The 13,588-nt window shown below is 44.0% G+C and overlaps 1 long non-coding RNA gene across 2 annotated transcripts in view; it reads left to right on the forward strand.

Annotated features, from left to right (window-relative positions):
* Positions 1-8,228, forward strand: part of LOC114486644 (uncharacterized) — a 369,699-nt gene extending 361,471 nt beyond the window's left edge. Inside the window, exons 10-11 of one of the 2 annotated variants that reach the window (XR_008617973.1) lie at positions 5,068-5,189; positions 7,026-8,228. This is a non-coding gene — a long non-coding RNA (uncharacterized lncRNA). Of the gene's footprint in view, positions 1-5,067; positions 5,799-7,025 lie in introns of those variants that run through there. The other variant, XR_008617972.1, reaches the window with a different exon arrangement.
* The last annotated feature ends 5,360 nt before the right edge of the window (positions 8,229-13,588 follow it).

Below are 13,588 nucleotides of genomic sequence, written 5' to 3' on the forward strand. Positions count from 1 at the left end.
TGCTCCGCAACAAGAGGAGCCACCGCAGTGAGAAGCCCGCGCACCACAACAGAGTAGCCCCCGCTCGCCGCAACTAGAGAAAGCCCATATGCAGCAACGAAGACCCAACACAGCCAAAAATAAAATTTAAAAAAAAGAAAGAAAATTGCTTGAAACTCTGCTGTGACTCAAGCCAAAGGAAACATGGGAAATCTGTTTCTTTCTCAGTAGATTTCTGTTGAAAATGCAATGTCTCACCTCTTGTCAGTGAGTACAGGACGTACGTAGGCATGGAGGAGGAGTGAAGACTTTCCGGAAAGTGCAATAGAAGAGCTCAGGAAGGCACCTTCCTCCCCTTCATATCAGTCCTTGAGATTGGAATACTAGAGGTCTGAGGGCCAGGAGGGAGGAGGGGAGGCAATTACAGAAGGTTAGAAACAGGGACAGACGTTAAAATGGCGTTGTGTTTGCTCTTGAGACTGGGCCAGGCCAGTGAGGAGGTGCTGTGTGCAACCTGCCAGGGCTGAGGAAGCCGGGGGTTTACTCCGCTCCACGTGAGGACCACCTCCAGCGATGTATACACTGGAGTCCATGGACCACCCTCCTGGAGTGACCATTCGTAGGCCAGGGCTTCACACGGTGGTGGGATTCATGTGGCGTTTCTGCTGGGGTTTCCTGGATGCTGGTGTGTGTTCCCACCATGTAGTTACCCATGACACAGGTATTTACTGGGAACCTCTGATGGGCACGGCCTTGTTCTTGATGCCCCCCAGCAAGGCCTGGGTTCTAGAGATTTCATTACAGGGGCAGGAGGAAACAAAGATAAGATGTACCTGATAGTGAGGAGAGCTGTATAAATAACAGCAGGCTGGTTAGAGAGAGCTGAAGGTAGGACCACAGGGCTTGAGAAATGTAAAGATTCCCAAGACGTCAAGGAGGGGATCCAGGAGGGAGGGGTGCAGGGGAGAGATGTGTGGATGGCCAGACCATGCAGGGCTGCAGCCCTTTTATTCACACTGAATTAGCTGAGAAGGCAGTGGGGGGTTTTGAGCAGAGGCGGAACAGGATTGACTTAACATTTTAACAGGTTTACTCTGGCTTGAGGGCAGCGGGGGAGGTTGAATGAGGCGAGAATGATAGAACAGTTCTGGTGAGAGATATGGATCGCCCAGACCCACTTCACCAGGAGATGCCTCCCGAGCCAGAGGAATGGCTGTTAAAGCCAGAAAATCAAAATCAATCCAGATTAAGCTGAAAGCAGAAGATCCAGCTTATTTCAGCATATTGCAGACACGGACACAGAAAAGTTACCTGTTGCTAGTGGTGTATGTTTTCACTGTATCTCCCCTTATACAAAATACACACACATAGTTGAAGCATAAGCTATATTATCCTATATAGTTTAAATGCAAACTATCCAATAGTTTTTTTAAAATTTATATTGGTATAGTTGATTTACAATGTTGTGTTAAGTTTCAGGTGTACAGCAAAGTGAGTCAGTTACATATATACAAATATCCCCTCTTTTTTAGATTCTTTTCCCATATAGGCCATGACAGAGTATTGAGCAGAGTTCCCTGTGCTATACAGTAGGTCCTTATTAGTTATCTATTTTATATATAGTAGTGTGTATATGTCAATCCCAATCTCTCAATTTATCCCTGCCCCAACCCTGGTAACCATGAGTTTGTTTTCTACATCTGTGACTCTATTTCTGTAGATAAGTTCGTTTGTACCCTTTTTTTAGATTCCACATACAAGCGATATCGTATGATATTTGTCTTTCTCTGTCTGACTTACTTCACTCAGTATGACAATCCCTAGGTCCATCCACATTGCTGCAAATGGCATGATTTTGTTCTTTTTTATGGCTGAGTAATATTCCACTGTATATATGTACCATGTCTCCTTTATCCATTCGTCTGTTGATGGACATTTAGATTGCTTCCACGTGTTGCTGTTGTAAATAGTGCTGCAATGAATATTGGGGTGCATGTATCCTTTCGAGTTATGGTTTTCTCCAGATATATGCCAAAGCCCATATGCAGCAACGAAGACCCAACACAGCCAAAAATAAAATTTAAAAAAAAGAAAGAAAATTGCTTGAAACTCTGCTGTGACTCAAGCCAAAGGAAACATGGGAAATCTGTTTCTTTCTCAGTAGATTTCTGTTGAAAATGCAATGTCTCACCTCTTGTCAGTGAGTACAGGACGTACGTAGGCATGGAGGAGGAGTGAAGACTTTCCGGAAAGTGCAATAGAAGAGCTCAGGAAGGCACCTTCCTCCCCTTCATATCAGTCCTTGAGATTGGAATACTAGAGGTCTGAGGGCCAGGAGGGAGGAGGGGAGGCAATTACAGAAGGTTAGAAACAGGGACAGACGTTAAAATGGCGTTGTGTTTGCTCTTGAGACTGGGCCAGGCCAGTGAGGAGGTGCTGTGTGCAACCTGCCAGGGCTGAGGAAGCCGGGGGTTTACTCCGCTCCACGTGAGGACCACCTCCAGCGATGTATACACTGGAGTCCATGGACCACCCTCCTGGAGTGACCATTCGTAGGCCAGGGCTTCACACGGTGGTGGGATTCATGTGGCGTTTCTGCTGGGGTTTCCTGGATGCTGGTGTGTGTTCCCACCATGTAGTTACCCATGACACAGGTATTTACTGGGAACCTCTGATGGGCACGGCCTTGTTCTTGATGCCCCCCAGCAAGGCCTGGGTTCTAGAGATTTCATTACAGGGGCAGGAGGAAACAAAGATAAGATGTACCTGATAGTGAGGAGAGCTGTATAAATAACAGCAGGCTGGTTAGAGAGAGCTGAAGGTAGGACCACAGGGCTTGAGAAATGTAAAGATTCCCAAGACGTCAAGGAGGGGATCCAGGAGGGAGGGGTGCAGGGGAGAGATGTGTGGATGGCCAGACCATGCAGGGCTGCAGCCCTTTTATTCACACTGAATTAGCTGAGAAGGCAGTGGGGGGTTTTGAGCAGAGGCGGAACAGGATTGACTTAACATTTTAACAGGTTTACTCTGGCTTGAGGGCAGCGGGGGAGGTTGAATGAGGCGAGAATGATAGAACAGTTCTGGTGAGAGATATGGATCGCCCAGACCCACTTCACCAGGAGATGCCTCCCGAGCCAGAGGAATGGCTGTTAAAGCCAGAAAATCAAAATCAATCCAGATTAAGCTGAAAGCAGAAGATCCAGCTTATTTCAGCATATTGCAGACACGGACACAGAAAAGTTACCTGTTGCTAGTGGTGTATGTTTTCACTGTATCTCCCCTTATACAAAATACACACACATAGTTGAAGCATAAGCTATATTATCCTATATAGTTTAAATGCAAACTATCCAATAGTTTTTTTAAAATTTATATTGGTATAGTTGATTTACAATGTTGTGTTAAGTTTCAGGTGTACAGCAAAGTGAGTCAGTTACATATATACAAATATCCCCTCTTTTTTAGATTCGTTTCCCATATAGGCCATGACAGAGTATTGAGCAGAGTTCCCTGTGCTATACAGTAGGTCCTTATTAGTTATCTATTTTATATATAGTAGTGTGTATATGTCAATCCCAATCTCTCAATTTATCCCTGCCCCAACCCTGGTAACCATGAGTTTGTTTTCTACATCTGTGACTCTATTTCTGTAGATAAGTTCGTTTGTACCCTTTTTTTAGATTCCACATACAAGCGATATCGTATGATATTTGTCTTTCTCTGTCTGACTTACTTCACTCAGTATGACAATCCCTAGGTCCATCCACATTGCTGCAAATGGCATGATTTTGTTCTTTTTTATGGCTGAGTAATATTCCACTGTATATATGTACCATGTCTCCTTTATCCATTCGTCTGTTGATGGACATTTAGATTGCTTCCACGTGTTGCTGTTGTAAATAGTGCTGCAATGAATATTGGGGTGCATGTATCCTTTCGAGTTATGGTTTTCTCCAGATATATGCCAAGGAGTAGGATTGCTAGATCATTTGGTAGCTGTGTTTTTAGTTTTTTAAGGAACCTCCATACTGTTCTCCATAGTGGCTGTACCAGTTTACATTCCCACCAACAGTGTAGGAGGGTTCCCTTTTCTCCACGCCCTCTCCAGCATTTATGGTTTGTAGATTTTTTGATGATGGCCATTCTGACCAGTATTGTGCTTTTTAACCATCTGTATGTCTTCTTTGGAGAAATGTCTGTTTAGATCTTCTGTCCATTTTTGGATTGGGTTGTTTGTTTTTTTGATATTGAGCTTCATGAGCTGTTTATATATTTTGGAGATTAATCCCTTGTTGGTTGCTTCATTTGCAAATATTTTCTCCCTTTCTGTGGGTTGTCTTTTCATTTTGTTTATGGTTTCCTTTGCTGTGCAAAAGCTTTTAAGTTAATTAGGCTCCATTTTTTAATTTTTGGTTTTATTTTCATTACTTTAGGAGGCAGATTGAAAAAGATCTTGCTGTGATTTATGTCAAAAAATTTTACAGTTTGTATGGAAACACAGAAGACCCTGAATAACCAAAGCAATCTCGAGAAAGAAAAATGTAGCTGGAGGAATCAGGCTCCCTCGCTTCGGACTATAGTACAAAGCTACAGTAATCAAAACAGTATGCTACTGGCATAAAAACAGAAATATAGATCAGTGGAACAGAATAGAAAGCCCAGAGTTAAACCCACGCATCTATAGTCACCTAATCTATGACAGAGGAGGCAAGAATATACAGTGGAGAAAAGACAGCCTCTTCAATAAGTGGCGCTGGGAAAACTGGACAGCTACATGTAAAAGAAGGAAATTAGAACACTCCGTAACACCATACACAAAAATAAACTCAAAATGGATTAAAGACCTTAATGTAAGGCCAGACACTGTAAAACTCTTAGAGGAAAACATAGGCAGAACACTCTGACATAAATTGCATCAAGATCTTTTTCAACCCAATTGTGTAACTATAAACTGTGGAATTCAGCATGCCTACAAATGTCTTGAGTTACATTATTTGAATTCATTTGACTCTTTATTAACTGTTATAATTTTCTGGGTGGCTTTTCGTACATCCACAATAAACGTAATTCCTCTCTTTTTATTGGTAGACACTGGAGACTCGGGTGCTGGCAAACGATTTATGAGAGGTGACATCTTAAGACAGAGGCCACCTCCAACCAGAGCCCCATTCCTGTCTGAGCCATGCTTGGGACAACGAAACGTGAGTGAGGTGGGCATAGAAGTATCATCCCCGTCGCACTGGAGGGAGGCCCCTCTTCCCATCATCCCCTCCCGGGGCCTGTGCCCCGGCTCACTCTGACCTTTTCCCACCTGCAGTCTGACCCCGGGGGACCGCCACAGTGCTCCTTTGTGATTCTGGCCACAGTGGTTTATCTTCATCCTCTTAAATCAGAATGTGGACAATAAAGATGTCTTTTTGCAAGTAGTTAAGGGGAGGCCAAAAAAAACTGTCACCTTTAACCAAAAAGAACCTGAGTATAGTTCTGTTGGTGAATGAGACAGCCGCAGAGGGGGAGGCACGGGCTTTGCAGCCTAAGATATGAAACCGGGATCCACAGGCCATGTGTCCTGGGGTGATGAGGTAGTCAACCCCTTGGACACTCAGTTCTTCTGTGTCAGATGAAGATGTATGAGTATCGATGTCAGAGGCCTTTTGTGAGGCTTAAGTGAAATAATCGATGCCCGGCATCTAGCATGGCATAAAGCCCGTGTGTACCCATTAACTGGCAAAACGCATTCTTTTCCTGAGGCAGTGCCAATCTTTTTAGTTGTTTACTCATTTTGTGAGTTGTTCAGATAAGCCTTCAAAGAGGAGAAAGTTGTATAGACTCTCACACATTGATATTATTAGTTAACCATAAACATATCACTACTTCTAAATAAGTCAATCAATTAACCATAATTAGAAAATATAGGTGTTTTTAATAGAAAATGTTTCAACTGTGAAATATAATTATAGAAATGACACTGTGTATCCCTGAAAGTATTGTATCACAGCAAAGCGCTCTTTTTTAAAGAATGTTGACAATCCTGATAAACTTAATTGTACATCAGAATCACCCAGAGGGTGTGTTAATGGGACAGAGCCAGGAGCACCCCTAGAATTCCTGATTCCATAGGTCTGCGTGTGGCACAGTAATTTCCATTGGCAAAAGGTCCCCAGGTGTCGGTGATGCTGCTGGTCCGGGGACCCCATCTTGAGAATCATTAATCTCGAGAAACATTTTTACTCTTGTTACTGCAATACCAGTATTTGTTGATGTTGAAAACTAAATTCAATCAAATCAAAAATATTATTGTTACTGTTTAAACTGTACATCTGCATGAATTCCATTGTCTGCATTTCCTAAAATGTGCACGGAAAAAACTTAAAAGGTCAAAAGGAGATTGGGAACATCAGAAAAACAATGCACCTGACAGCTAGTAAGTGCACCCAGTCCCACCATGGGCATCAATCTGGAGGGAACATATATTTTGACAGCAGTAGCCCCCTGAAGGCTCAAGCTGTGGGGAACTCTCCAAACTGTGAACCTTCCATCTTGTGCAGAAGTGGATGACATGTCTTTGTTGATGGCCATGGTTTATCTCTCTCAGCAAACATGTTAGAAATAATGAGCTAACCAAGCCCAGTTCCTTTCAAGGTGATTTATCTGCCTCGGTAAATGGGAGGGCAAATCCCAATTGCCTGTTGAGGTATTTGAGGTTCCTTATTTACGAGAGAGCTTTAAAACTCCTCCAGTGTTAGCCAAACCAAGGGAGAGTTAAACACATCTGCCGCCCGTTAGGGATGATCCGTCGATAGGTAACCTTTTTTGTGAGAGCGTTTACTTTGGAGGTAGGAAGGTCCTGTGCAGGCGGACACAGAAACATTACCTAATATGCTTTCTGCGGGTTCGTGGTGTGAACTCAGCACGCTCAGCTGAGCGGGAGCCATCCTTCTCCTGGCCTCCTCATTTTCACAGGTTCGCATCAGAACAAAGTGTTAGGGAATCATAATTTAAACTGCCTGGTGACCTAATTAGGCTTTTGTTCTTCTGTTTTCTAGCGGACACTGCTTATTTAAGTGACTGTAACTCTACTTGATTAAACCACTGTAATTGGATTCATGTTGTGAGAACTTTGGGTCTGAAAGAGTGTCTGCAAGAGTTGGGCTGTGGTCCTCTTGGTGATGCTGGACTTCAGCCTGTGTGTGTGTGTGTGAGAGAAACCTGCTCTCATGTGCCCTGGCTTCCTCACAGGTGCAGCTTAATAGCGATTCTACGCTGCTAGTGTGGGAGAGGTGGGGTGTACGTACGTGTGGGTGACTTACTTCAAAGGTGCTGGCGGCTTTTTCAGAAACTTCAGAGGTGTGGCCCAGACAGAGAATTAGGGGCTGTCGATAAAACCCTGTCAATCTGGGCTTCCCTGGTGGCACTGTGGTTGAGAGTCTGCCTGCTAATGCAGGGGACACGGGTTCAAGCCCTGGTCTGGGAGGATCCCACATGCCGTGGAGCGGCTGGGCCCGTGAGCCACAACTACTGAGCCTGTGCATCTGGAGCTTGTGCTCCGCAACAGGAGAGGCCGCGATAGTGAGAGGCCCACACACCGTGATGAGGAGTGGCCCCCTCTTGCCGCAACTAGAGAAAGCCCTCACGCGGAAACGAGCACCCAACACAGCAAAAAACAAAACAAAAAAACCCAAAACCCTGTCAATCCACTTTAATCCTATTAGAAAACCACTTATGGGGCTTCCCTGCTGGTGCAGTGGTTAAGAGTCTGCCTGCCAATGCAGGGGACACAGGTTTGGGCCCTGGTCCAGGAAGATCCCACATGCCACGGAGCAACTAAGCCCATGCGCCACAACTACTGAGCCTGCGCTCTAGAGCCCGTGAGCCACAACTACTGAGCCCACGTGCCACAACTATTAAACCTGCGCTCTAGAGCCCATGAGCCACAACTACTGAGCCTGCTGTCTAGAGCCCACGAGCCACAACTACTGAGCCTGTGCTCTAGAGCCCACGAGCCACAACTACTGAGCCCGCGTGCCACAACTACTGAGCCTGTGCTCTAGGGCCCACGAGCCACAACTACTGAAGCCTGTGCACCTAGAGCCCGTGCTCCACAACGAAGAGAAGCCACCGCGATGAGAAGCCCACGCACCGCAATGAAGAGTAGCCCCCGCTCACCGCAACTAGAGAAAGCCCGAGCGCAGCAATGCAGACCCAATGCAGCCAATAAATAAATAAATAAAATAAATTTATTTTAAAAAAAGAAAAGCACTTATTTGTCACTTTTCTCAAAGATCTGTAGGACAAATATACTTCTTTTTTAGATGTTGTCATACCTTAACTCAATTTTTCTCCTGGAATTCTGCCCAATTCAGGGTCTCAGTTCCTCTGTGAATGATTTTGACACAACTCTCATGAATCAATGTCTCATCTGTCTGTCTCTCTCTCCCTCCCCTCTTTGTCCTGACCACACCATTAGCCGTGGATTAAATATTTAAATATTACCTTAAATTCTGTTCATTCTTGCACTTAACACAATATACACATACATATCTGGAGGAAGAAGTCTCCAGGTAACTTTTCTTTTAATCTCCTAAAATTATTAACACAGAAGGAAAAACTGTGTCTGTAATATATTATAGAACAAAAAGAAACCTGAAAACATTGTAAGACACACATTGTGAAAAAGTTCAAAAAGGTCAAAAGGTAGAAATGGAACAGTAAAGACCCTTTCCTTCTCTATCTGTCTCTCCTCCTGTCCCCTAAAATGTGTACTGTTCTCCGATTCTTTGCACTCAAAATTTTTTTTAATGGATACAATTTTGGGGTGTTTTTGGTATTTTTGCATCCAATATCTTTAGTTTTTATTTATTTGGCTGCCCAAGGTCTTCGTTGTGGCAGGTGGGCTCTTTTAGTTGCGGCACGCACGTGGGCTCTAGCTCCCCGACCAGGGATCGAACCCAGGCCCCTGCATTGGGAGCGCGGAGTCTTAGCCACTGGACCACCAGGGAGGCCCCACCCAAAATGTTTTGGCCGTGCTCTTTCCCTGTCTTTGTACTTAGCTATTCCTTTTGCTCTCATAGCTGAAAACTCACACCACTTTACGACTCCATCCAAATGTACTTAACCACAGCATTTATGTTATTCCCAGCGTTCAGCTGTTACAACCAGCATAGCAGTGGGAATACCAGAATGCACTGGGATGAGAAATTCTGTAAAACTTAAAGAAGTGGAATAGTGTGTTCTAAGCGTTTAACACATTTTAATTTCTGATTGCTATTTAAATCACCCATTTGTAGAAATAGAGAGTTCCCACATGAATCTTAGGGCTCTGTCTTTATTAGGGAAAGTGGAAGTCCTCCATTCTCCTTTTCTGTTATAAAAAAAAAAAAAGACAGTCGAGACAGCCATGGCCGCTGAGCCTGCGCGTCCGGAGCCTGTGCTCCGCAATGGGAGGGGCCACAACAGTGAGAGGCCCGCAAAAAAAAAAAAAAGCAGATATTTTGTTTTATTTGGGGTTGTAGTCTGAGCATAGTGCATAGTATACAGGAGGTACCTTACATTTAATCAATAAAGGCCAAAAGAAAGACTATAAATAAGGAAAAGGTCGTCAATTTGTGGTTTGCCTAAATCCTTCTCATGTTTCTTCCTGTAAAAGTAGAAGTTAGACACCTGGATTTGCTTAGATTATTCAGGAATGTAAGATAAATTAAATTTTAATGGATTAGGCCACATGCTTCCTCTTTTTTAATTTCCCAATCAAGAATTGAGAATGAGCTCTTTGAAAGCCGTCATACTAGTACTGTGGATGCTTCCCCCCGCCACCCCCCCCCCCAAAAAAAGCCCCCAAACAACCACCACCACAAAAACAAGATCTAGCCGCTGCCCATTGCATTTTAGAGTCTAGGAGCTGCTATTATATAAAAAGATGGGGAGGAGGGCTTCCCTGGTGGCGCAGTGGTTGAGAATCCGCCTGCCGATGCAGGGGACACGGGTTCGTGCCCCGGTCCGGGAGGATCCCACATGCCGCGGAGCGGCTGGACCCGTGAGCCATGGCCGCTGAGCCTGTGCGTCCGGAGCCTGTGCTCCGCAACGGGAGAGGCCACAACAGTGAGAGGCCCGCGTACCGCCAAAAAAAAAAAAAAAAAAAAAAAAAGATGGGGAGGTACACTCTGTGACCTAAAGAACAAGTAAAAAGTCGGGGTAAAGAGGGCAGGCAGTTGGAGCTGAAAGCAATCAAGTGTAAATGGCCTGAGGCAAGGCGGTTTGGAGCCTTAGGAAAATGCAAAGCCTTCAGTGAGAAGTGATTTTAAGTGAGGTTGCCTGCAGGGCTAGAGGAGACTGGGAGTGGAGAGCCCGGCCAGACCCCTCAGGTGGAGGGCCTCACAAGTTCTAGATTTTTTGTTGGCAGTTAAATAAATGGAAATAATGGTTATTTAGAAGAAAGGGTAGCTGGTAGGGAAGATATTGGTCAATGACCAAAATTCTAAGGACTTTGAGTTGTTTCCAACTGGGAAAGTTTCTCCCCCAAGCGCAGTATGTATTATATCCTCTGGTGTGGATATTACATGATTGTCCTTGCTAGGCAGCGTTTGAGTTAATTGCGGTTTCTTTGTCTTGCTGTTTGGTTAACGTGCTCGAGTTCACGGGGCTAGTGAAACAGCACGTAACGCAATTGATCCGCTTAAACTGGTTTTGCCTCCTTAAATAGGTTGTTGATCAGACCTTGAGTTATTTTACAGAGACAGAACTGCACATCTCCAAGAAGGAAGCCATGACCCCAGGATGACCCTGGAAGCAAGATCTTCAGTCTGCAGAACTCGGAGAATAGCAATGTTGCCTGGAGAGCCCGTGAAATTCCTTCATTTAGGAAAATCTGGCCTCCAGCAGCATGAGTAGCTTATATGGACTAATTCAAGAGTAGCCAATTAGCTTCCAAGTTTGAAATTACCCTAACCCCTTAAATTTCACGCAGGCCGGCTGGATTGAGGTGAGGTTTGAGAGCCTTGTCTCCTGTGTTAGTCGGCCTTGCAGCAAAGCTCTTTTCTCAAAAACTGTTGCCATAGTGTTGGCTTCTGTGCACACAGGGCAGGGAGCCCTTGTTCAGTAAGTTTTGGCAACCCAGGTGAGATTTAGGTCTTGTGACCGCCTGCCTGAGGCACTGCAGCCCCTGGCAGAGTGTGGGCCCTCAGCACCAACCTTGAGTAGCCACCTAGACTGAATTTGTCTAGAAGGTCGGCTCTTGGGTTCCTGCTTGCCCGCCATGGCGCTCCAGGCTCCTCGGGCTACTTTCACTTTTGAGAAAAGGAACAGCTCCTGGATCGGACATCTTTTGGGTGAGTAACCTTGTTAAAATGTGCCTGTACCTAAATTGTCTAATAATCTCGTCGGAATTGTGGGTTAGAGTCCTGCCTGGGAGGGGTTTTTTTGGTCGGGATAGAGTCCAGGTGCGAGTCCTAAGGCTAGGATCGTGGGCTAGAGTCCCACCCTAAGAGAGGCAGTACAAAAGGTGACAGCTGCTGAGGTACTCAGAGGATTGGGTTAAAGTCCCAGGCCTGTTGGGTTTGTTTGCCTGTGTTTGTTTATGTCTGACTGTTATATTTGTTAGGATTGGCTAATGGGAGTTGGCTGTTGGATGACTGTGGCAGAACTTTATTAAACCTGATATTAATGAGGGTCCTCTGGCGCAGGAGATAAAGGGCCTTACCTTGCTCCTGGCCTGGAAACCTTGCTTTACAGGGTGATGGGGTTTTTCTCCCATATGCCCAGGATGATTGCCCGGAGGTGGTGTTACACGTGTATATTCCTTTTTTATTTTTTTGTTGTTTTATTGGAGAATAGTTGATTTGCAATGTTGTGTTCGTTTCAGGTGTACAGCAAAGTGAATCGGTTATACATAGACATATATTCTTTCTTTTTCAGATTCTGTTCTCATATAGGTTATCACAGAATATTGAGTAGAATTCCTTGTGCTATACAGTAGGTCCTCGTTGGTTATCTGTCTTACATATAGTAGCGTGTATGTTAATCCCAAGCTCCTGATTTATCCATTCCCCCCCACCACGTTTCCCCTTTGGCAACCATAAGTTTGTTTTCGATATCTGTAAGTCTGTTTCTGGTTTGTAAGTAAGTTCATTTGTGTCATTTTTAAAAATTAGATTCCACATATGAGTGATATATGATATTTGTCTTTCTGTCTGACTTATTTCACTTAGTGTGATAACCTCTGGGTCCGTCCATGTTGCTGCAGATGGCATTCTTTCTTTTTTTAATGACTGAGTAATATTCCGTTGTATATATGTACCACATAATTTTTATCCATTCCTTTGTCGATGGACATTTAGGTTGCTTCCACGTCTTGACTATTGTAAATAGTGCTGCAGTGAACATTGGGGTGCGTGTACCTTTTCAAATTATGGTCTTCTTTGGATATGTGCACAGGAGTGGGATTGCTGGATCACATGGTATATTTTTAAAAAAATTTTATTGGAGTATAGTTGATTTACAATGTGTTCGTTTCAGGTGTACAGCAAAGTGATTTAGTTACACATATACATATATTCGTTCATTTTCAGATTCTTTTCTCATACAGGTTATCACAGAATATTGAGCACAGTTCCCTGTGCTATACAGTAGGTCCTCGTTGGTTATCGGTCTTATATATAGTAGTGTGTATGTTAATCCCAAGCTCCTGATTTATCCCCCTCCCCCACGTTTCCCCTTTGGTAACCATTAAGTTAGTTTTCAATATCTGTAAGTCTGTTTCTGTTTTGTAAATAAGTTCATCTGTGTCATTTTCTTTTTCAACACATTTTTTTAACATCTTTATTGGAGTATAACTGCTTTACAATGGTGTGTTAGTTTCTGCTGTATACCAGAGTGAATCAGCTATACATATACATATATCCCCATATCTTTTCCCTCTTGCGTGTCCCCTGCATTGGCAGGCAGATTCTTAACCACTGCACCACCAGGGAAGTCCCGGAATAAAGTTTTCGTCTCAAAAGCCAGTGCCATAGTGTTGGCTTCTATGCGTGTCAGGCAGTGAGCCCTTGCTGGGTAACACTAGTAAATGACAGGCCTGGGACTAGACTCCTGGTCTGAATTCCTCTAGATCTCACACTGTTATACTCCTCTTGGCCTAAAGCAGAGCTTGTATTCCTTGATACTCAAATGTGTCTTGGGATAAAAATAAGGACTCTGTAGGTAAAGAACGGGATTGCAATATATCCAAAGCATTGAAGAATACCTCAGTAAATGACAGTTAGGAATAAGGAGGAGGAACAGGAATAAGGAGAAGAAACAGATGATACTCAGTGACAATAAGATCATCTCTATATGCACTGTCAGATACCCTCAATCAGCGGAGTCACAGAACCATCCTGGACAGCTCCTTTCCTCTAGAAGTGTGCGCATATCTCAGATACTGTGGGTTGGGTTCTAGGTCACCGCAATAATGCAATAAAGTAAATCACACGAAATTGTGGCTTTCCCAGTGCTTATAAAAGTTGTTAATCCTATTGTACACTTACTAGACAGTGTCTAAAAAAATGTACACATCTTAATTTAAAAGTACAAAACAGTTACAATAATAACAAAGATAACTGAGCAGAGAACCATA

This window comes from Physeter macrocephalus, chromosome 7, assembly GCF_002837175.3.
Source record: "Physeter macrocephalus isolate SW-GA chromosome 7, ASM283717v5, whole genome shotgun sequence".
In the NCBI taxonomy this organism is placed as follows: Eukaryota; Metazoa; Chordata; class Mammalia; order Artiodactyla; family Physeteridae; genus Physeter; species Physeter macrocephalus.